The sequence below is a fragment of the Onychostoma macrolepis genome, chromosome 02, assembly GCF_012432095.1.
Source record: "Onychostoma macrolepis isolate SWU-2019 chromosome 02, ASM1243209v1, whole genome shotgun sequence".
Taxonomy (NCBI): domain Eukaryota; kingdom Metazoa; phylum Chordata; class Actinopteri; order Cypriniformes; family Cyprinidae; genus Onychostoma; species Onychostoma macrolepis.
This window is the reverse complement of record NC_081156.1, coordinates 6,837,224-6,862,406: the sequence shown is the minus strand read 5'-3', so window position 1 is coordinate 6,862,406 and position 25,183 is coordinate 6,837,224. Positions and strand designations below refer to the sequence as shown.

At 42.3% G+C, this 25,183-nt stretch overlaps 1 protein-coding gene and 1 long non-coding RNA gene across 2 annotated transcripts in view; one reads left to right on the top strand and one right to left on the bottom strand.

Annotated features, from left to right (window-relative positions):
- wnt9a (wingless-type MMTV integration site family, member 9A) overlaps positions 1 to 25,183 on the top strand; it is a 112,435-nt gene that overhangs the window by 64,109 nt on the left and 23,143 nt on the right. The window lies entirely within an intron of this gene.
- On the bottom strand, positions 16,279 to 23,938 carry LOC131551183 (uncharacterized). Its single transcript, XR_009273710.1, has 3 exons — positions 23,812 to 23,938; positions 16,488 to 16,550; positions 16,279 to 16,399 (listed from the first exon to the last, which is right to left on the bottom strand). It is a non-coding gene; the product is annotated as an uncharacterized LOC131551183 (long non-coding RNA).

The window sequence follows — 25,183 nt, the reverse complement described above, 5'->3', positions numbered from 1 at the left end:
CTACTATGTACTTACATTTAAATGAATCATTTGGTACAATGCACTCATTGTGTACATACATGTTTTTACATTGTACTTATATTTTTAAAAATACCTATATGTAATTACATCTGTAATTAATTTTTGTACTTACATTTATAATTACACTGTTGAACCATCCCTTACACCTTAACCCACCCTTAAACCTACCCATACCACCAAACCTGTCCCTAACCTTACCCGTATCCCACCTCAATATCAGCAAAAGTGTTTTGCAATACAGTATGAACACAAAAAGTACATTGTACTTATTCTTTGAAGTAAGTACATAGTAGTTAAGGCCACTTAATATAAAGTGTGACCAGTTTTACTTAGAATCTCAGTAAACACATAGCATTTTGAATGGGCATGCAATTTTTATGTTATTTTTTCTTACTAAAATCACAAAACATTTAACTGAAAGACTTTTTTTCCTTATGACATTAGCATAGAAAAAAATATAAACTGTTTTAATTGGTCTCTCAAAATGCAAATTCACTTGGCACTGATTAATCACTCCTGTGCACATGCTCAAATCTGTGGATATTCTGATAATTTACAGGTGCATGTTTGGGCATGTCTGATCTGGAAAAACACAAGTATAAATGCACAGACATGGATGCACTGTGTGTACAAGTGAATTTGTCTTACACACCTAACCAAAAAAGCCTTGAAGGCAACAGGCACGATTATTCACTAACCATGACATGGCTTTACACATCATTGCAAATAACCTGTCAATCATCTTCTTCAGCTGTCTTTTTTTTTTCCTTTGGTAAATCTCCATGCATACCTAACAGAAACATAAACATACTTGTCTCTATGAGCTAATTCTTTCCATTAAATTCCACTCATACCGTATTCATTGAAACTGGTGTGAACATACAGTATATCGCAAACTAATGGGTAAAAGTTTTGCTACTGCCCCCTCAACATTTTATTAAGTACTTGTTTTATACCAGTGCACTACTGTATGTAGAACTTAAATTCCTTTTATAAAAACAATCCATTTGTACAGCTGTTTTCCTTTACTTGAATTATTTTCAAACTCTGCAGGCCTAACAACAGTGCAGTGTGGTATAGCAATGGTTCTTCATTTTTTTAATCCAACAGTTTTGATTATTTGCACTGTGCAGTTATGAAGTCTATTTCAAGTCTATTACAGTACAACCCACATAGTAATAATACAGGAAAATACAATGATTTCATAATACGCTATACGCAGAATTAAAACACCTCTAATCATTAGTTGGAACTACTTAGTTATATCTTCTCAGGAATTAAAATTTCAGAATCTTTATAGATTTTAAAGTCTTGTCAGAAATGTGTTTATAGAAGAATAAGTAAGCTGCTAGTGGCTTGCTAGAAAAGGAAAGATTCATACCTTGTTTTTCGTCACTATTGATTAGGAAATGAAAGAAACATGACAAGGTATTTAACGTGTGCAATGCATCTCAAATAAGTTTACTTCACATGTTCTGAAAAGTGAAGCTAAAAAATTTTGATCGCCTCCAGTGGCTGGCTGCAATATAGGTTATAAACCCCACCCTCTCCATGTAAACAAATGGGACATGAGCCAAACTAAAAAAATCAAATTACACTTCAAATAAATATTCCCAAAGACCGTTTCCATGTACATGTACATTTACATTTACATTTAGTCATTTAGCAGACGCTTTTATCCAAAGTGACTTACAAATGAGGACAATGGAAGCAATCAAAATCAACAAAAGAGCAATGATATGCAAGTGCTATAACAAGTCTCAAACAGATTAATGCAGTATACATAGCAAAATTGAGCAAGTTAGTGTTAGAGGCCTTTTTTTGCTTTTGTTAATTGTATAATACATTTTTTATTTATTTTTTTAAGAATAGAATTAGAAAAGAGAGTGCTAGAGTTAGAGGGTCAAATAAAGATGGAAGAGATGTGATTTTAGCCGATTCTTGAAGATGGCTAAGGACTCAGCTGCTCGGATTGAGTTTGGCAGGTCATTCCACCAGGAGGGAACATTTAATTTAAAAGTCTGTGAAAGTGATTTTGTGCCTCTTTGGGATGGTACAATAAAGCGACCTTCATTTGCAGGACGCAAGCTTCTAGAGAGTACATAAGTCTGAAGTAATGAATTTAGGTAAAGGGGTGCAGAGCCAGTGGTGGTTTTGTAGGCAAACATTAATGCTTTGAATTTTATGCGAGCAGCTATTGGTAGCCAGTGCAAACTGATAAACAAAGGTGTGATGTGCATTCTTTTCAGCTCATTAAAAATCAATCTTCCTGCTGCGTTCTGGATTAATTGTAAAAGTTTGATAGAACTGGATGGAAGACCTGCCAAGAGAGAATTGCAATAGTCCAGCCTGGACAGAACAAGAGCCTGAACAAGGAGTTGTGAAGCATGTTCTGAAAGAAAGGGCCTGATCTTCTTGATTTTAAATAAAGCAAATCTGCAGGACCGGGCAGTTTTGGCAACGTGGTCTGAGAAAGTCAGCTCATCATCAATCATAACTCCAAGATTTTGGGCTGTTTTTGAAGGAGTTATGGTTGATGTGCCTAACTGGATGGTGTAATTGTGATGAGACAATGGGTTTGATGGAACCGCAAGCATTTCTGTCTTGGCAAGGTTGAGCTTAAGGTGATGGTCCTTCATCCAGCAAGAAATGTCTGTTAGACAAGCTGAGATGTGAGCAGCTATCGTCGGATCATCAGGATGGAATGAGAGGTAGAGTTGAGTGTCATCAGCATAGCAGTGATATGACAAGCCATGTCTCTGAATGACAGAACCTAGTGATGCCATGTAGACAGAGAAGAGAAGTGGTCAAAGAACTGAGCCCTGAGGCACTCCAGTAGTTAGATGTTGCGACTTGGACACCTCACCTCTCCAAGATACCTTGAAGGACCTATCTGATGGGTAAGACTCAAACCACTGGAGTGCGGTTCCTGAGATGCCCTTTGCCAGTAGGGTTGACAGGAGGATCTGGTAGTTAACCGTGTCAAAAGCAGCGGACAGATCCAGCAAGATAAGTACTGAAGATTTGGAATCCGCTCTTAGGGCTTCATCAACTGAGTCTCGGTTGAATGTTCACTTCTGAAACCAGATTGGTTGCTGTCGAGGAGGTTATTCTGTGTGAGAAAGGCAGAGACTTGGATGAACATAGCTTGTTTAAGTGTTTTTGCAATGAAAGGAAGAAGATAAACTGTAGTTCTCTGAAAGAGATGGGTTAAGGGTGGGTTTCTTAAGTAGTGGGGTTATATGAGCCTGTCTAAATGCTGAGGGAAAACACCAGTCTGAAGGGATGTATTAATGATATGAGTGAGTGCAGGTACAACTGCAGGAGAAATGGCTTGAAGGAAATGAGATGGAATAGGATCAAGCGGACAAGTATTAGGATGATTAGATAGGATGAGTTTGGAGACTTCTGCCTCAGAGAGTGAAGAGAAGGATGCGAACGAGTGTATGTTTGCTGATAAGATGTGCTTGACAGATTGTGGTGTGGAAAATTGTGCACTGATGTGTTTTAATTTTATTAATGAAGAATGTGGCAAAGTCGTCAGCTGTTAGAGTAGATTGAAGGAGGGGGAGGAGGAGGACAAAGGAGGGAGGAAAATGTTTTAAAGAGCATGCGAGAGTTAGACAGATAGTATGTCCTTTTAGCAGTGGAGACATTAGCAGAGAAGGAAGAGAGGAGTGACTGATACACATTAAGGTCAGTAGGGTTTTTTGATTTGATCCACACACCCTTTCAGCAGCCCTGAGTTTAGAATGATATTCGCGGAGAACATCAGACAGCCAAGGGGCAGAAGGGGTGGTACGGGCTGGCCTGGAAGACAAGGGGCAGACAGTGTCTAAACAAGATGTAAGAGTGGAGCAGAAAGTACCAGTAGCACTGTTAACATCAAGAGATGTTAACTGTTCAGGGGGAGGAAGCAAAGATGAAACCATAGCAGATAGTCGGGAGGGTGAGAGTGAGCGCAGGTTACGTAGAAAGATGACATGTGGAGGGGTATGTGTTGTGTCAGGAACCATGTTGAGGTTAAGAGTGAGGAGGAAGTGATCTGAGGTGTGTAAGATAAGATGTAGTTTCCCTTCAGGAACTCAAGCTGCATCAAAAACGATAGGGGACACCTTCAGCATGACCACTCTCTGAATCTCATGTGTAATCAGATGAATGGAAGGGCGAGATGTCCCAGGTGGGGTGACGTCACGACCAGGAAGCTTAAAAGCACGTGTGGCAGAACCGGCGTCAGCTTTCTGTCATTCAGCGAGCGCTCTGTGTGTATCAGTCAAACTTTACATTTCGTGAGTCTTATTTGATGTTGTCTGTCCCCATAAGTCATGGCAAAGGCTGCAGATAAGACAAAGCATTTAAAGGGCGAAAGCAGACAGCGTTTCAGGCTGTGTGTTCCTCCATGCCCACGCTACATCACGAGTGGGGATATACACAGTCTGTGCATTGTCTGCTTGGGAGCGAAGCATACGGAGTCGGCTCTCGAGGGGGCAGACTGCCTGCACTGTGAGTGGCTGTCGCTGCGAGCGGCAGCTGCATTCGTGGGGTTCGCAGTTGGATCTGGTGGAGGGAATGGAGACGGGCGAGTCCCTATCTTCTTCCTCACCCGCCAGATCCGTTGCCCGCTCTCTGGAATCGGAAGCCCGCGCTGCGGTTTCTTCCCCCTGGGGGTCAGGCTTGACGCTTCGCCTATCTTCCTCCGAGGAATTGCCCCCTCAATCGCCCCTGTATGAGGAGTTGTTGGAGGTGGTAACTCGTGCCGTGGCCAAGTTGAACATAGAGTGGCCCGCCGAGAAACAGGCTGAACTGCAGAAAAGCAAGCTGGATGAACACTTTCTGAGGTCTAAGCCGCCACCTCTGCGCCGGGGGCCTACCGTTTTTCCCCAATCTCCACACCGAGGTGTCGAGATCGTGGGCAAGGCCGCCTCATCATGTTTGTTTATCCCCGCCTCCTCTCATTATGCCAACGTGGCAGGGGTTACAGTCGCTCGTGAGCTATCTGTCCCCCGGTGCGGCATCATCCTTAAAGGGTCCGGCATTTCCCTCCAAACCGCTGCACTGCGCACTACATCTAGCTTGGTGGGCAAGGTGTACGCCGCGGCAGGTCAGGCTGGTGCGTGTCTGCACCAGTGTTGGGTAAGTTACTTTCAAAAAGTAATTAATTACAGTTACTAATTACATCATCAATATTGTATTTAAATTACTTTACTGATTACTCTGTCTGAAAAGTAACTTAGTTACTCAATAAGTAACTTAATTATTCAAATCGCTAATTAGGCTACATCTTAAAATCCCTATAAACCTTAATAGAAATTAAACTGTTTATTCTTTCAATTTGAGTCAAACATAGAATAGTTTAGCCTTTTAGCTTTAACACAACTTTAATACTTAAACATTTTTATAAAAAATGTTAACCTTCTTCTAAAATAACTGAATAACAAAAAAGCTTAAAAGTTTAACAATACATTTCAGTTTGGTAAGATGTTCCGGAAAAGCCCAACTAGTAAAATCCATACAGGTTTATGTAAAAATAACACGTTAACTAATGTAGGTAAGAATAAATTACAGAAATGATCGCGTTGTTCTTATGAGGTAAATTCCTCATAGCAGGTCTTCTTTCAAAAATGATGAAAATTAGATGAATCTTGATTTTTTATTATTATTATTATTTTTTTAATCTATCTAGGTGTGGGCGTTTGCGTTGGATGAGTGACCGTGTATACACGCACACACACAATGCGTATTTTTCAATTAAAGACAGCTTATGGATTTATATGGGCTGCTTTTGGTGCTTGACACCTTTTAATTGGTCATTTTGTGTTTCAAGAATAAGGTTAAGAATTATGCTATTAGTTAGCCTACTTAAATATAAAATGTTTTTCTCTATTTAACAGCATTACAATAGTGAAAGACGTCTTACTGACCACGTCTCTTGCGCGGCGGGATGTTGGACTCATGAAAAATAATCACGTTGTTTGTATTCACCAAAACTGATTTACTGAAGTCAAAACACAGATGGAATTAGCGATAATGCGAGTAGAGCTCTGCACGGGCCTCAAATTTAGGCCCTGGCCCGGCCCGTGTCCGACAGCTTATCAGAATTACCGACCCGAGCCCGTCTTTTTTTCCCCCTTCTCCCAAAACAGCTTATACTACTGTTTCGGCTATTAAAATAGTTCAGTTTTGTTTGTAATGGCAAAATGATTATATTTCGTTTTTTTTTTTTTTAATTTTATTAAGTTAATTTAGAAAAACGTTTGGAGTATTTTTGTTTGTTAAATATAAGTTTTATATAATGTATAGTGACCAAGCGGCCAGCGGCATACAGTGAGCTGATCATAGCCTATGGTTTAGCCTTCTCAAATCATCACGACTTGCCTAAAATAAAATCTATAGATATACTAAAACAGTTCAAACATATAACAAGGTTTAAACGTTAAACCTGCGCTATAATAACAATGTGCGCTAACCTATATCCAAGTTTGTGCGGAGAGTGGAAGCTAAAGCGCGCTCTGCAGGACATGGAGGCACCAACTCAAACACTTGCATTATTTTTTTTTCAGTGGAAACAACTTAAAATAGCCTACGCCGTCATTTTTATTTATTTTTTTCTGAGTAATAATACATCATTCGGAACTGTAAAGGGTCTACTTTTATTTGTGTGCACTCACAATATCAACAAAACGTTGTGCTTTTATTAAACAAAGAAAACAAACATGATGCGCTTTCTGCCGTCTTGTCTTGAACAGGAGCGCTTCACAAAAACGAACCGAAGCTGAGCGAATACATGGCTCACAGACATGATAAATATATCTATAGAAAGCTTTAAATTATCACGTAACGAAATAAAAAACAATCGAAAGCAAAAACTCTTTTATTATAATCTTAATCATAATCAGTAAAGATGCATTTCTCTCTAAAGGAGCGTCTAATGAGGAGACGGCGAGTCAGGATCAGCAACTTCATCCTTGCGACACAGACTCAGAAAACATTAGTTTATTAGTAAATAATTCAAATAGGTCCTTACTATTTCCCGCGGACACATTCATGGTCATGTTTGCTGGGGCTTTGCGGCAAGATTTAGCCTATTGCATGCATTTGAACGCAGAACTCTCAGCTGTGCTGAAGTCACTTGCTCTAGCTGCTGCTGCTGGACACTAAACACCGTCAAGCCGCTCTCAGTCGCGGCAGCACGGTCTCGGCTAATACGGCTGTGAACCAGGAAAATCTGAAAGTGAACGAACCGGCGCACTGAGGGTTAACGTCGCTGCATTCAATTTTATCTTTAGATGGTAAATTTAGATTTCAGATTTCAATATTAATTTTAGAACCGTTTAAATTAATTAGTGTATGTAATGCAAGTACTTTATAAGTAACTGTAATTAAATTACCTAAAAATGAACAGTAATCCCTTACTTTACTTTTTCAGTGGATAAGTAATTTAATGCGTTACACCCAACACTGGTCTGCACACTATGGCATTGTTACAGGCATACCAAGCCGACCTGCTTAAAGAGCTAGATCAAGGCGAGGATATTAAATCGGATGACATCACCGAATTACGTAGAATCGTAGACCGCCCGTGCCATTGGGCGGTCTATGGCAGCTCTGGTGGCAGCGGAGATACATCTTTGGTTGACCCTGTCTGATAGGAAGGAGAAAGACAGGGTCTTCCTTATGGACACCCCGCTTGCGCCCTCTGGCTTGTTTGGCAGCGCCGTCAATTCCGTCATCGACAGGTACCAAGAGGCTTGTAAACAGGCGGCGGCGTTTCAGCGGTTCCTCCCTCGCCTCTCTCTAGCTCTGGGGGCTGCTGGGCATGAGCAGCCCTCGCCATGTACCTCCTCCTCATACCACGAGGCACAGAAATAGAGTGTCGCCTCTCGTGCTCCTCCGCAGCGGGACCGAGATCGGCGGCGCTCTAGGTCAGGGGCTTCAAAGACGAAGCCCAATCTGAGGGTCGTGTTGCAGTCTAAGAAGTCCTCGAACCAGGACTATTGAGGGCGACCCCTGCTGGGGAAGAGCGGAGTGCACCTCATTATACAGTGTCCGTCTCTCCTCAGTGCCCTCAGGAGATCGGTCTGCCGACTCTGCCACCAATGGTGCTTCAGGGTGCAGCGGTCTCCAGCGAGCATTGCTCTCAGTTTCTTCCGCCCGGAAACATAGCGGAGCTGAGAGGCTCGACACTCCTTCGTGGTCTCTAAAGCAGCTAGTTCGGTCATCTCCTGCTGGTCCTCCGCTAGCAGCTCCTTAGTAGACTATTTAGCAGCATGGAAACTACTGCCAAATGTGTCTCAGTGGGTCCTGCAAACTGTAGAAAAAGGCTATTGCATTCAGTTCGGCGCTCCGCCGCCGCCTTTCGACCGGATCTTTCCCACACTGTTGGGCCCCGAGCAGGCTCTGGTATTGGAACAAGAAGTAAACACTCTCTTGAGGAAGAAGGCCATCAAGGTGGTCCCTCCTCTCGACAGGGAATCCGGGTTCTACAGCTGGTACTTCGTCGTTTCGAAGAAGGATGGGGTGTTGCGTCCCATTTTAGATCTGTGTCGATTGAACTGCTCAGTCATGCGACTGAAGTTCAGGATGCTCACTGTCAAGCAGGTCACGTCTCAGATCAGGTCAGAGGACTGGTTTGTCATGATAGATCTAAAAGATGCATACTTCCACATCTCCATCCTTCCCACTCACAGGAAGTTCCTGAGGTTTGCTTTCAGGGGCGAAGCTTACCAATATCGCATTCTTCCCTTCGGCCTAGCACTCTCACCCCGTACTTTCACGAAGTGTGTGGATGCTGCTCTGGCTCCTCTGCGACTCCAGGGCATCCGCATACTGAATTACATTGACGATTGGTTAATTTTGGCTTAATCAGAGCAGATGGCTTCAAGATGTCGTTCTCACTCACATGAAAGAGCTGGGGTTAAGACTAAACACCAAGAAAAGTGTCTCCATTACAGAGGACCACTTATCTGGGCGTGGTGTGGGATTCGACCACGATGCTCACTGCAGTCACGAGAGTCAGAGAAGGCCGGTCACTCACTGTCAAAGTTTCAAAAACTGCTGGGTCTGATGGCAGCTGCGTCCAACGTGATACCTTTTGGCCTGCTGTACATGAGACCCCTACAGTGGTGGCTCAAGACCAAGGGATCCTCCCCGAGGGGAAACCCGCTTCGCATCATCGAGGTCATGCGGCTATGCCTACGTGCCTTAGACATGTGAAGGAAACCTTGGTTCTTGTCTCAGGGGCCGGTGTTGGGAGCTCCTTGTCGCTGCGTAACACTAGCGACAGACGCGTCCCTCACCGGTTGGGGAGCGGTCATGAGAGGCCAGCCTGCCCGCAGTCTGTGGAGTGGTTGCCATCTCACGTGGCACATCAACTGCCTGGAGATGCTGGCCATGTTTTGTGCTCTGAAACACTTCCTCCCGGACCTAAGAGATCGCCATGTGTTGGTGCGCACCAACAAGACAGCGGTGGTCTCGTATATCAACCACCAGTGAGGTCTGCGTTCATGCCCCTTATACAAGCTGGCGCACCAGATCCTTGTGTGGTCCCAGGGCAAACTCCTCTCACTGAGAGCAGTGCACATTCCTGGGCATCTCAATATGGGAGCAGACATCCTGTCGAGGCAGGGGCCAAGGCCCGGGGAATGGAGGCTTCACCCCGAGGTGGTGAAGCAGATTTGGAGAGTGTTTGGCCAGGCTCAGGTGGACCTGTTTACGACTCAGATGACATCGCACTGTCCCCTCTGGTTCTCTCTAACTCATCCAGCTCCACTGGGGCTGGATGCCATGGTACAGACTTAGCCGAGGCTTCGTCTGTACGCCTTTCCCCCGATTGCTCTGCTCTGCTCCCAAGAGTTCTGGAGAGAGTGCGCTGGGACGGGGTCCATCTGCTACTAGTAGCCCCGTTCTGGCCGGGCCGAGTATGGTTCTCGGACCTGATTTCTCTCCTCGACGGCTCTCCACGGATTCCTGTCAGGAGAGATCTCCTCTCACAGGCGGAGGGTATGATCCTTCACCCCCACCCGGAGCTGTGGAAGCTGTGGGTGTGGCCTCTGAGGGGGCACAGCTCATAGCTTCCAGTCTCTCAACCGAGGATGTTGAGACCATCCTCCAGTCCAGAGCTCCCTCTATGAGGAAACTGTACGCCTTGAAGTGGAAGCTTTTCACTTCATGGTGCGGAGACCACCAGCTTGACCCAGTTAACTGCCCAGTTGGTACAGTGCTGGAGTTCCTGTAGGCCCGTTTTTCCACAGGGTTGACCTACTCCACTCTGAAGGTCTACGTGGCGGCCAATGCGGCCTACCAAGCCCCACTCACTCGGTGGTCAGTTAGTGGGCAAGAACCCCCTGGTTTCCTCCGCGGTACGCTGAGGCTGAGGCCCCCAGTAGGATCTCGTGTCCCTCCGTGGGACCTAGATGTGGTGCTAGAAGCACTTTGTAGGCCTCCCTTCGAGCCTATTGAGGAGATTTGGCAGTCAGCAGATTATTTGGCAGTTTCTTCTCTCAAGACAGTTGGGGATCTACAGGCCCTCTCTGTGGCCCCTTCCTACCTAGACTTTTCGCCCGGTCTGGCCAAAGTGTTTCTCTACCCTAAATCGGGTTATGTCCCTAAGGTCCCCTCCTCTACACCACGGCCTGTCGTACTCCAGGCCTTCTGTCCTCCTCCCTTCAGGGAGCCCGACCAGCAGAAGCTTAACTGTATGTGTCTAGTGTGAGCATTGGACACATACGTCCACAGAACTGCCCTGTGGAGAAGGGCGGTCCAACTGCTAGTATGCTATGGTACCCCTAAGAGAGGTCTTCCTGATACTAAACAGACCCTCAGCCGGTGGATAGTAGATCTATTGCCTATGAGTCCTCTGATCTCCCCTCGCCCCCCTGGGGGTCAAGACTTACTCGACTCGAAGTGTAGCGGCCTCTAAGGCCTTTCTAGCAGGTGTGCCTATGCAGGACATCTGCAATGCTGCAGGGGTGGTCCATGCCCCTCACATTCTTCAGGTTCTATGACCTAGATCTGCGAGCCACTCCTGGCTCTTCTGTTCTCTCCTCCTAGCTGTGCTCTTCCACACTAGGCAGGGATTTGCAAGTCTGGTATCTCTTTCCCCTAGCGTTTCGACACAGCTCGAGTTCCTGAAGGGGAACGTCCCAGGTTACGTATGTAACCATGGTTCCCCGAAGGGAACGAGACGCTGCGTCTCGAGGCCATACTTTCGGCATCCCTGCGAGTGCTTGATTCATTCCTAGAAGCTGATTCCGCCGCACGTGCTTTTAAGCTTCCTGGTCATGACGTCACCCCGCCCGGGACGTCTCACCCTTCCATTTGTCTGATTACACATGAGATTCAAAGCGTGGTCACGCTGAAGGCGTCCCCTAGCGTTTCGACGCAGCGTCTCGTTCCCTTCGGGGAACTATGGTTACATATGTAACCTGGGACGTTCTTATCATGCTGATATATGCTCAAGTGTTTAAGTTCAAGTTTAGTTTTAGTTTTAGTTTATTTGATGCTATAAAAAGGGGGTGTGGCGTTATGACAGTGTGTTTGTGGTTGGGTCTGCGGGAGATTGACACTCCACTGCACAATCACTACTGTGCAGACACGGGCTCCAAATCATAGGCACAAGATGGCAGCGGCCATACCTGGGACATTTAGCATCACTTTTCAATAAAGATGTATCATCCACCATCATTTTTTCCCCTTTTACAGTCTTTGATCTCAACACTAACATATGGCACATATTTTGTATGTGTGCTCGCTAAAACAACAAACATCATATAAGCAGGTTTGGAGTCTGAAAAGACTTAACGAAACAGACTTGTTTAGAACATGCTTGATGATGCATCTAGTGTGAATCTCTGGTTAAATTGCTTTCATTCAAAAGGTTGTAAGAGATGATGGTGGTCTTTCCAAGCAGCACAACACAGTCTGCTGTCCAGGCCTGTGCTTGAAATTAAAGGAATAGTTCACCCCAAAATGAAAATTCTGTCATCATTTACTCACCCTTATACCATTCCAAACCTGTATATGTTTCTTTCTTATGTGGAACACACACAAAAAAATATATTTTGAAGAGTTTTGAAGAACCAAACACTTGTTGGTCCCCAGTGACTTAGTAGGGAAAGAAATACTATGGAAGTCAATGGAGACCATCAACTGTTTGATTACCATTCTTCAAAAGATCTTCTTTTAAGTTCAACATAAGAAAGAAACAGGCTCATACTGGTTTGGAACGACATGAAGGTAAGTAAATGATGACAAAATTTTAATTTTTGAGTTAAGTATTCTTTTAAAGTAGGTGGTCATATGTATGATACATCGCTCCTTCCAGTGGAATTGATGGGATTCAGAAAACCCATATAACAGGTGCTTGGAGGGGAGGGGTTGATAAATGAGAGGGATTTGTGTCGTCAGAAGAAAAAGAGGTGGAGTAGAAAGCAAACTTTTTTATTTGAAATGACTTACACTGAAGAACGCATGCTAAGAAAGTAAATAAGATCCATTTTGATTTCGTGTTGACTTTAGGAGACCTAGGCTTAAAGGAATTAAGGAATCTTGCCATTTAGTCTTTTAAATCCAGTTCTTTAATTTGTGAGGTCGAGCTCCCCATCATCCAGTGTCAACAAAGCAGACGTCATTGTCTCGTGGCTGCTCAGATAGATCCTCAGTAATGCCATTTCACCCTGTACCTGTGTCATGATCCAGCAGAACAGGCAGCTTAGCAAACAGAAACTTGGCAAAAGCTTCCAGTAGCCCACCTGTTGTTGCTACTGTGATCCTTGTGATGAAAAGGTCCATATTGTTGCAGCATTCAAGGGCTGTCATTTCAAGCATGTCAAGGGCTCCTTCCAGGTGTACCCAAGAGTGAGCTGGAACCAGCCCAACAGATCCCTATCTTGCTAACAACTCGCTGCCAAAACAAAGATGTGTAAGTGGTGGATAATCATGCCAAGATTTGTGTTTCATCTGTGCTATTTATATTATGTTAATGACACATCATTCTTTGTGTCAATAATTGGTATCGCTCTAGTGTGGTGTACTGTATGTTGTCTTTACTGCTCATCAATAAAAAAAAAAACATTCAAACAAGAATAGACAACCTTTTCTCCTCTGCTCTTGCCAAAACAAATCTCTCATCATGATTTATAACTTCCAACAACTCATTTTGTTTTCTTGCTTATTAAAAGTTTCATTTAGACCTTGCGAAACATAAAGATTGAACAAAAATAATAGACCTGTATTTGCTCACTGCCACTGAACTTGTGCCAGTGTGTCCTCTCAGAAATGTATAAAAGAAATCTTGACTCTACTGGGCAAGCTTTAAAAGGATTGTTCACCCAAAAATGAAGATTATGTCATCATTTACTCTTCCCCATGTTGTTCTAAACCTGAGTTCCTTTCTTATATATATATATATATATATATATATCGTATATATATATTTTTAAGAATGTTGAATGTTGAATGAAAAAAATACTTTGGAAGTCAGTGGGGACCAGAAATTGTTCGGTTACCCACATTCTTCAAAATATCTTCTTTGGTGTTCAACAGAAAGGAGAGAATTCACACAGGATTGGAACAACTTGAGGAAAATGATGACAGAATTTTCGTTTTTGAGTGAACAACCCCTTTAACATAATGGAACATGAATAATGGGAAAAATATTCATATGCTGGTTGAGCATGCTCAATATCTTTCATCAGCTCGAGAGATTTTCTCTGATATTAAAAAGTTAGGCTATATAAGAAAACCGGTGCTTATTCCATTTTAGAAGTATCACGATTATTAGTGCACATGCTTAGAAACAATCTAGCTTTCCCATTACAGCAAACGTAAATAATTAAGCCAGACTTTCAAAATCCAGCTGCCCAGTCAGTCCCCCCCAGCTCTCTCTCTCTCTCTCTCTCTCTCTCTCTCTCGTTCCGTTCTAAGTGAATGGGAGGGGCGCAGAAATCCTCGGAGTGTATAAGAAGTGCCGTTCTCACAAGCAGGGATTTTACACAGCAACTCAGGACGAACGAAATGAGCTGCCCCAGAGCCGCTACAAAATGCTGGATGGACACCTTCTCCTGGGATGGTTATCATTTACCATTATAGTGCATCTGATCAGCTTGCCTGGACCGTGCACAGCTTACTTCGGGTAGGCAGAGGAACTCTTCCTCAGTCTTTAAATGTTTTTCAAGCTTCACTTTTGTAATGAATAGACTAAAGATAGATTTGAAATTTATGAATCAAAAAAAAGAAAGAAAGAACGCAGTCTAGGAAATGTTATGTAAACTTCTCTCCACAACAACCTGTAGAGTTCAGATTCAGTCTGAGTGATGTTCTCATTATAGCATGTTTGCATTAAGTCTCCGGTTAATAACTCATTTATAAATTCAATAAATTTGCCCTTATTTACAAGTTCATTAAATAGTGCATATCGGCACGTTTATCAATGTCTTAATTCAATAGCGTGTTTTGAATGGCAGGTAGCCTACTAGCCGGTCAGGTTTGTCTTTTTCATAGATGCTTGTAGAAGAATGAAAACAGACACGAGCAGCTCTCAACAGCTGTTAACAATAAAGCTACGAAGATCTCTAACCTGGTGGCCAAAACGTCTGTTCAGATCGCAGATAATATTTCTTCATCCAGCATAAACACTCGTTTTGGCACCCCCATTGCTCGCTCACTAAGTTTAATAAGCGCAAGTTCAAGAATGTGTGTTGAATTTACAGTTTCCCCAGTTCCCCCTATAAACATTCCCCTAGCATAATTTTAATTGAGGTAATTGTGATACCGCGGGAACGCCTTTGGAATATGTTCCTCTATGACGCGTACATTTCTGCTTATTGATATTCTTCCATTACGCGCCTTCATGTTTCGAGAAACGTGTTTAACTTTTAATCATCGTCTTTAAATCATTGTCACTTGTATCAACAAGTTGGAAACCAAGTTTGGAGGGTAAAAGTAGAGAGGTCGACTACAACGAAAGCCTTTTATATACAGACACAGAATATGTCATGTACATGAGTGCATGTAATCCAAAATTATTGGACGTAATCCACGGACAGGTGTGCGTTTGTGTTCTAACCCAGAATTTGTAGTGATGCACAAGATAGAATTTTTTCCCGTTCAACAACTGCTCAGAGGTTCATGACACTGTATCATTATTTCTCTTGGCTCAACAGTGATGGAAGATTATATGTAAAAAGGTGTGCTAAGGAGAGGATATTGTTAGGGCAAATCAAGGGCCAGGGCGGGAGTGGCTCCCTCAGGCCCCATTGAACATTATGAAGCAGTAAACCGGTTTGTTGGGCTGCAGTGGTTGTAGACTGGGTCTAAGCCTATTCTACCCCCTCTTAGGAAGTCAATAAATTTAATAAATGCTGGCCTGCGTTCGCATGGGTGGGACAGTACTTCACATAAAGATTTATAGTCTCCATTATTTGATCTGAAAGATTGTTATCAATTGGAGTTAGCCTCTTAAGAATATTTTCCCCTTGTTTTTTGGCACATTTAATGGAAAACGATAAACTACAATGTCTGATAATGAGCAGATATGCAGTGTCAAGAGGCTGTGTCTAATAAATGTCTTGATATTTTTAACATTCAATTTGTCATGCGTATGTGAGGCTAACTAGCCATTGTTTAAAAGTACTCCAACTTTTGCCAGTTTCAGCACTTTGTCGACTTTGACGGAAACTGCTTGTGCTTCCATGTTATCGGGTCATGAAAACAAACTATAGGAAACTCATTAGTGATATACTTCACTATGGGTGTTCTTTCTTATCTCACACAATGAGTGTTAATTTTGAACGCTGATATGGGTGTCATTTTCTAGGCTTTTTGTTGAACTCTACGGTCAAAGAGGGGGGCGACTCCTTAAGACAAGGACACAATCACAAATCAAACAAGTAATTTCAACCTTGTGCCAGAAACAGCACGAAACCATTACTTTCTGACATGTTGTTATACTTGCTTCCACTAACGTGCAAATAAATACCTTCCATGAGGCGAATGCATCTTCTGGCCACTGATTTACTTAAATAGAGGGTCAATGTTGCATACCCAATTTCCCCAGTGCGGTGGAGCATATGTGAAACTTAAACACAGTCTCTGTTTGACCTCGGTCTGTGTCTCTGAGGGTTGGGTGGGATTCCTTGCCTAGTTGAGCCGCTGCTGAAATTGTCATCCTGGCCACAAGAATGCAAAGCCTTAGTTTTTACCAGCCGTCCCCTCCAGCCTGTAGCGGCAGGTGCCCAGTGTTTATTTCAGCTGTATCTCATTCAACAGCAGTCCCAGGGAGACCAGGTTCAGTTGGTTGGGGACAAAATGGTGGTGGAACAATGCAGCAATACGTGGGTCGCACACTTTTTGTCTAGGTGTAGAGCTTACCTCAAACAGCCTGAGGGACGAAAGGGGAAGAGGTTACGTGCTGGGAAAACATGGGGAAAATAAGCCCTGAATATCCATGGAATGAGATTCTTTTGTACCTGGCTTTGACAAGTTTATGCAGATCTCCTGAGGAAGCCAGCCTGGGGTCACATGTGGGGATCCTGAATCGAAATGAGGGTAAAGACTGATATGTGAGAAGCTGGTTATTGCCACCCAAATTACGATTCTAGATTCTGTAAATTATGCGATGTGTTTACATTTGAAAAACCCAAAACTGTTGCATTGCTATCTCAACAGTAAGTTATGACGGATGTCTTGCCATTTAAAAGGAAGACTGGTGAAATGCGCTCGACTTGTTAACAAGGAACTATTTAAAATCTTTATCAGTTGATAAGTGTCAGTGTCACATGTTCCAAAATCCTGTGTTGAAGATGCTGGCTGCGACAAGATGCATGTGTATGTGCATTATAACCCTGTAATAAGGGCTCAACCAGTTCTGGTTCTGTTGTAGTTCTGGCCCCTAGAACCCAGTCAGAACAGGCCCAGAGCTCCCACAGTATTTATTTAGGAAACACTCAAACTCTGGCCTTTTGCATTTGTGGATCTGCAGTGAAAGCTGTGCATCACTCCTCGTGTAATTCATCTGTCATTTATTTTGATTTTATTAACTAAATAATGAGACATGTTTTGCCACCACCTGTCCATCAGTAGGTGCAGCAGTATTTGCAGTGCCTAATGTTTCCACCAGGGGGTGGAGTCACTACTGTAAAAGAGCCCTGCTCTTCAATCATCATCTGCTGCTTTATGAAACCTTAGCACAGTGGGAAATGAGTGGCAAAAACAGATATGATCACAGAGAGCTGCGTGACGAGGATACATGGAGAAGGTCAACAGAGCAGCAGTTTTATTCAAAGGTAGTTGTGGTCAGTTTGATCTGTTTGCGATGGCATTTTTTGGCCGCGACTCTCAGGAAAGCCCCTGTACAGAAGCAGTTTGCTGCATAAGACTTCAGATTAAATCTCCCGACTAGACTTGGGCTCGGGAATGTTGATGAGAGCGGCTGCCTGAGCTGCGGTGGATCGCCTTTCAGTGCCAGAGAATAGCAGTGTCTGCAACTGAAGATCCTCACATGTGACCACTTCCTACACACACCCACAGACATTTTACTGAATCATATGCATGTTTTCTTTACATCAAACTTAAACTGTGTTTCACTTAACAGACACGTGATGGTCTTTTCTAAAGGTGCAACTCCACCGAGGTGTGTGTCATTGCTGGACAGCTTAACACACTGTAACGTTTCTACTATAAACACACTTACGATTATGAACATTTCTTTGGCTTTCGTGACATTTCAAGTAACCACTTGAAAAACATCAATCCATGTCTCTATATTTCTACCGGTTTGTTTTTCCTCAATGGCTTTCTCGACAAGCTGTGAGAATGGCTTCTCCCGCAGGAGTCATCCCAACCCTGCCTTGATTATATGGTATTATTGCTCTGGGGAATGTCTTTAAATGTGTTTGGCACACTTGCATCCAAACGGCTCAATATTCTGGTAGTATGGCTCCGACCACAGTTTGGAGGTCTGCCTCGATTTTTTAAGAGAGGGCGGGTCCGCTCCTGCCATAACCCAGTCAGCGGTGTGTTTTGTAGATATGTAGGCTGTTGTTGGGAATGCAGTGATGGGCATCGCAGACAGGAGCGCATTGCCAGGCAAAACCGGAAAGCCAATATGGAATCTGAATAGCTTTTGGTGGTCAAAGATTGATGAAATGACGTTAATTAGTGGCACTACCATGTCATGTGTTTTCCGTCTCCCACCACAGGCTGTTTTCCGCCACAAAGGGCTTTGGGTGGACTCTGGGCCAAAATGATCAGTGACTACGGCCAAGATTAGATGACTGAAAAACCATAAGATGACTGTAAAAACCCTGAGCTATGAACCATACATGCACATTTATTACGTGGACTGGGTGTTGATGTCAAAACAGTAGGCAAGGCAAACCAAGAATGTACCTTGAGTTCGTGTTTTTTCCGTTTCGTTATGCTCGCATCAAACTTGGAGTTTTTAATTAAAGCTGTTTGCCTTTTCATTTAGTCGGTTAGAGCCGCACTGCCTGCATAACGTGAACAAACAAACAAAAACACACAACCACAGATGAATGTCTCAATAGATGGTTTTGGCTAGGGTAGCTTACGCGCATGAATCAGTCTTCGGTCTTTAAGACTGAACTGGGGAACAATATACTGCTAAATTATTATAGAAATATTTTATAGATATATTATATGAAAATTCAAGTACTCAGCTCTAGGCATCAGTAGTTGTTCTTGTACACGTAGCTTTCACAAGTCTCTAATATGTAGGAACAGATATATAATCTCTGTCAGCAGCAAATATAAATAACCAACTAATATAGCTTGCATTTTAAGACGAATAGCTTGCATTTTAAGATTAATTGGTTCTGTGAAAGGCATTTTGGTCTTTGGTTCCTCCTAGGCACCAGCTGCAGTACAAGGTACACTTAGACTTTACGGGAGTCTCTAATATGTAGAAAAAGCTATATAATTTCTGTCAGCAGCAAATATAAATAACTGTAACTAATATAGCTGTCATTTTAAGATTAATTGGTTCCGTAAAAGACATTTTGGTCTTCTATTTGGAATGAAGATGATCAATGTATCAGCGCACCCATAGAATCAGTGTCATAGACGCTGTGTCATTATATTGTCACGCAACTTACAATGAGAACCATAAATACTACGTTACTAAGCCAAAGCATGTTAGGATTCCCATCTTTTTGAGTCCATTTTTATGCTTTTATGGTCAGGAAAAACACATCATTAAGGGCTATGTTTGCATGCTTTTAGAAAAGGCTTTTAGTGGAAGCCCAAATGAGAGAGTGGAGCAGCTCTCGTACCTGTCACTGGGTGCTGGGGTTCTCAGTGCCATGGTGTGAGGTCGATAGGTAGAGTCATGTGGAGCTCTGTGGTGCACCCATGCTGTGCCAGTCACACAGTCACCATCGCTGAGCAGCTGACCTGTGTCGAGCCCCGTGGTTAAACCTCTTACTAATGCTAACCACAAGCACGGTACTGTACGCACCAACCTACTGTGTGTGTCCTACTCTACTACCACTACATTCATGGTTAAGTTATTTTCTAAGATATTGTGCCCTGTTAATATTGTTTCACCATTGAGATTACTCAAGTGAATGGAGACTATTGCTGTGCTGCTTCTCAGGTTAGTTTCCAAATAAAACAACCTCAGTAAATACATTAGTGACTCCTCAATTGCATTTCAAAAGAGCTCACAACGATATGAAAAACTATGGCTATATTTGTCAAGTTAACATAATTTCTTAAAAATATGTCACTTTTTTGTCACCTGAAACATGCTGGGACTGTGTGTTCCAAAGCGACTTATATGATGCCATTATTATAAGTGCACACATTTGGATTCCTGCTGAATGAGTGAGGTATATTTGCCCAACGCTTTTCCCACTCTCAGGTAGCTTCATTTTTGGGAGACACTTTATTTTGATGGTCCTCATTAGACATTCTGTTGACTATAAGTAACTTTGCAACTACATGTCAACTACTAGTCATTAAAGTATTAGTAGACCATCTGCTTAATATCTACTAACACTTTCTTCAGATATTTGTAGTCTACTGACTATGAGTAACTTTGCAACTATAGTCAACTTAGACCATATGTGACCCTGGACCACAAAACCAGTCTTAAGTCGCTGGGGTATATTTGTAGTAATAGCCAAAAATACATTGTATGGGTCAAAATGATCCATTTTTATTTTATGCCAAAAATCATTAGGATATTAATTAAAGATCATGTTCCATGAAGATATTTAGTGAATTTCCTACCGTAAATATATCAAAACTTATTTTTTGATCAGTAATATGCATAGCTAAGAACTTAATTTAGACAACTTTAAAGGTGATTTTCTCAGTATTTTGATTTTTGTGCACCCTCAGATTCCAGATTTTCAAATAGTTATATATTTGCTCAAACCATACATCAATGGAAAGCTTATTTATTCAGCTTTCAGATGATGTAGAAATTTCAATTTCGAAAAATTGACACTTATGACTGGTTTTGTGGTCCAGGGTCACATATAGCCTAACTGTCTAATAATACTATACTAATACTTTAATGACTGGTAGTTGACATATAGTTGCAAAGTTACTTTTAGTCAACAAAATGTCTAAAGGTGACCATCAAAATAAAGTGTAATTCCAGTTTCGCTTTGAATAAATTCGTTTTAGCTTGGTGTTCATAGTTTATAATGAATGACACCATAATTTATGTTTGTTTTATACTTATATTTTTCATTCCTGTTCTGAATACCTTTAAAGTAAAATGATTTGCTATGGAGTTGAGGGAAATAAAATGCATGTTTATAGTCTTTCTATGTTTGTAAGCATTTTTTATTTTATTTACTGGTATTATAAATTATTTCTTGAAGTAATAATAAATTTGGACTCACACCAATGCGACTTGCCTCTGTTTTTTCTTTCAACAATGCAGTTTTGACCTGGTGTGACTTGTAGTCATTTTCTGGAAAATACGGTGCCTACATTCTACATTCAAGCATCAGTGGATTCAATTTTTATTCAATTAATTTGTCATCAGATTCTTCTAAGACCAGGTATTGCTCAGGCATTAAACTAACAACAATTTTGTTAAACGCTTAACTTGTCCCACACCGTTTGTGCCACAGGCATGAACGATATCTCAACTCATGCATCTTGTTGAGGAAAGATGTACTACTACATTTCCAAGACTTAATGTATGATTTTGGCAGGTGAGCTTGAGACAATGTTTAGCAATCTTTAGCAATGGTCTAGCAACAATCCACAGCATCGTGTCAATTATTTTTTCATGGATAAACACCAACTCGTACACTTACACGTAGTGCATCTCAACAATTGCTTGCTTATTTAAGACTGGCTCATTTAAAAAAAATTTTAGACAAACATCAATGACAACGTTGATATTTAATTCAAACTTAACTGAGAAATCCCCTAAGAAATTAAGCTTTCCTTTGGGATGTTCTAGGTATTGTCCATTAACTTTTCCTTTAGATATTACACCTGGTTACAGCTGTAGTAGACTGGCAACTCTGTTAATGATTTTAAGTACATACTCATGTGACCTTGCCAAACAAAATATTAGTGCCAAGTGAATAAACATGTCATCCTCATCCATCTGGCCCCACTAGCACATGGAAAACACTTTTCTTTGCGAAATGTTTCGTACATTCTGGAATGACTATCCGTGTCCGATTGATTTTTAGCCATCCTATGTGTGTACATCTGCAGTTTTTCTGTGTTCTGTCGTGACTAGAACTGACAAATTTACAACGTGATATTTCTCAACATCTCAGCTATTGTGCCAGTGACTGGTGTTGGGAATTTAGAGAGCAATTCTCATTAGACAGCCACAGCCCACAGTGACTCTAAAGGTCATAGTGACTCGTTCACATCCTGTGTGTGTCACTCAACTGTTGCCGTCATGTCCCGTCATCTTCTTGCTATTTGGGAGCACTTTGTTCTTGCAAGGCAGACAGTTCGCTGGTGAATTCACAGATCATTTTAGGGGTGCAGACTGTGTTCATGAAGATTTGTCATCGTATAGAAGAGTTTCTGTATGCTGACTTGCATTTAGTGGTCATGATTGATTCCAGTCCCAAAAATGATAATCATGGAACTGACTACAATGCTTTTTTGTCAAATTTGTATTAAGAATTTCATTCAGTCAGGTTCATTCTCAAACGTGCAATTGTTTAAGCCATTACAGTAATGTGCAACATTTTCTTAAAGTTCATATATATATATATATGGTTCCATGTTTCTCAGATCACTTTTCCATGTGTGACTTCCAAACAGAGACAGAAAATATTTGATTAAAGCATTGTCACTGAATGCTCGCTCTTTTACTTTGACAGTTTTGTGACTTTTTATGGCAGTGAAGATATTGGCTAAATGCATCTTTTGGGAGACTTCTTTACCTCTAACGAGGACACTGAGATTCAAATCGCTGTCAAACCTGTGTACATATAAAATAAATGTTGTCTAATAGTAAGTAGAACTGTAAGCAGTACAGTTTAGAGTACATAAAAACATTAACCAGTTACTGCTCTCCTAACATAATACACAACACCTGTATACTTTATCACTTCTTCACAGCTGCCACAATTCCTTCACAATTCAGAAACTCATAAACAATAAACACATCCAGCAAGTCTTACGATATATCCACCTGTCAAACCAGTAATCACTAACCTGCAATGCTAACCGCACCCCACAGGTAAACATTCGCTTGAGCGTGATCATTATGAAAGGAGTCATTAGGATTTTTTGGCTGCCACACGTGGGGGCGGAAAGATGTAAAACAGGCTGCCACTGCTGCTTGGCTGGATCTACCACTGTTGCTTTCCTGCTGGGTCAAGCCAGCCAAACTCTAGATGGGACTCCTGAAATTCATCTAGCTCTCTGGAGATGTTCTCCTACCCCTGGAGTAGGAGGAGGTGTTTTCAGTACCCAGCAGAGGAGGTGTTCTTTTTCTAGTGGAGTGTTTCTCGGGCCCTTCACCTCATGGAGGAACTGTTCTGACAACAAAGTCAGCTCAGACAGGGTCAGGGTTGGAGGCCACAGGTTCATTTCACTGACACTGAGCAGATATTGTGCAATTACGATTTGCTTGCTATCTTTCTGGTATCTATAACATTCACTGTGATGTGTGAAATGTCATTAAAGCATCTTGAAACGCTCTGTCTGAACGAACATCATGGACTAACGCTAAATCCATCTTGCTGACACATCTGTTGAGATCTGGCTTGGATTGCCATGTTTTTGTCCAAAGAATTGAAGAAGTACATTCCAAGCCAAATCAGAAACACGAATGGACTCCTCGAAGGTTTTTGTTTGGCTTGTGCGAGTAACTCACACTTTTCCTCACATCTGTCTTTGTTTTGGGTTACTGTGGTAGACAGCTGGGGGCGTCTGAGAAAAGGCTTTGTTTGGGGTCAACAGCTGGGGAATGATTGGCATGCATTTGAAGTAATTGGGGACCCTGACTTGCCAGCCGAGAGACCACACAACCAGCAAGCCCAAACTTGCTGAAAGCAAGTTCGCTTTGTCTGTGTTCGAGACTGTTAACTGTCTTGTGTGTATGAGGAATTGTGCGTGTGTGTGTGTGTGTGTGTGTGTGTGTATGTGTGTATTTGAGGACTTGTTTTTGTGGTGGGACCAAAGCAGTGACATTGACTGTTGCTGTGTAGTTTGTTTGCAGATATTTACTATAAACACTACAAGTTATAAACTCACTAAGTGCACACTAAAAGACAAAATAAGCACCTGTATTTAAAGGAATAGTTCACCCAAAAATGTAAATGTACTCACCCTCAGGCTATCCAAGATGTACAGTTTGTTCTTCATTTGAACAGATGGTAGTAATTTAGCTTTGCATCACTTGCTCACCAATGGATCCTCTGCAGTGAATGGGTGCCGTCAGAACGAGAGTCCACAGCTGATAAAAATATCACAATAATCCACATGAAACGAAAAGCTGCATGTTTGTGAGAAACAAATTCATAAGACATTTTAATTGACTAGTCCCCGGAATGCGATTTTCAACGTGGAAAGCAATCTAAAACGAATGCGATTTCAACCGAAGGGTATCCCTCGGATCTGATTTGTGCCACCTCACATTCAATTTGCCACCTCCAACCCCTCCAACTGCGTCGATTACCATTCGATGCAGACAATCACTGATGTATTTAGAACATCACTGATAAATTCAAATGTGTTTTCGCGCTTTGTCTGGCTCTGAGCCAGATCCTAGTGCTTAGAGCTTTTCATAGCCTAAAGCACAATAATTCAGTGTTTTAAACCACATAACATTTATTTAATTATTGGCAAAAAAGACACATGGATGTTTGTGAGTTTGTTAAATACACTGGTGTCTAAGGAAAGCTGCAATAATAATCCTTTTAATTAAAATCTGACGATGTGTTTTATTCACGTAAACGCTGTGTAGTTAAATATAAAGTTCACTCTATTCTTCTCCTCAACGGTGACTTACTTTTATGCACTTCGGGAGAAATGGGTGAAATTACGTGATGTTAATCCAAAGATCCGATTATATGAATGAGTATTATAAAGTTTTTAAATGACAAACACATTCACTTACACACATTTGACAATCGGAATACCCCCCCTCCTCCTCCCCCTCCCCCCTCATTAGCCCCCCTGAGAATTCATGTGTCCTGGTGCTGGGACTGGAACATAGTCAGGAGCATAGTCCTGAGCATCCAGCTCTATGAGCTCCCAGTCGAACATTTCAATGAGTGTCAGCTCCGTGATGAACATGGCATTGGGCTCTGCCTCTGGGACTGAAGTGGCAGCAGTCTCTAGCTCCATGGCGGGAATGGACTCTGGCTTCATGGTGGGTGTGGGCTCTGGCTCTGTGACCGTGGTGGGTGTGGGCTGTGGCTCTGGATCTGTTGCAGGCTTGGGGAGAGGCTGGATGAGCTCAGGAGGGTGAGCTGGGACTGGTGCAGACACTGGGGGGTTGAGATCCTCCTCTCTCGCACAAATACTGTGAAGGTGGATGCACAATGCATGAGCACCCAGTCCAAATACTCACTAAGCATCCCTCAAGGACCAACTCCGAGCAGACATGCTCTCCTCTAAGCTTTGAGTCACACACGGAAAAGCATGCAGAGGCTGTCATTGGTGTAGTGGACGGTGGGCAATCTAAAGCTATCCTGTG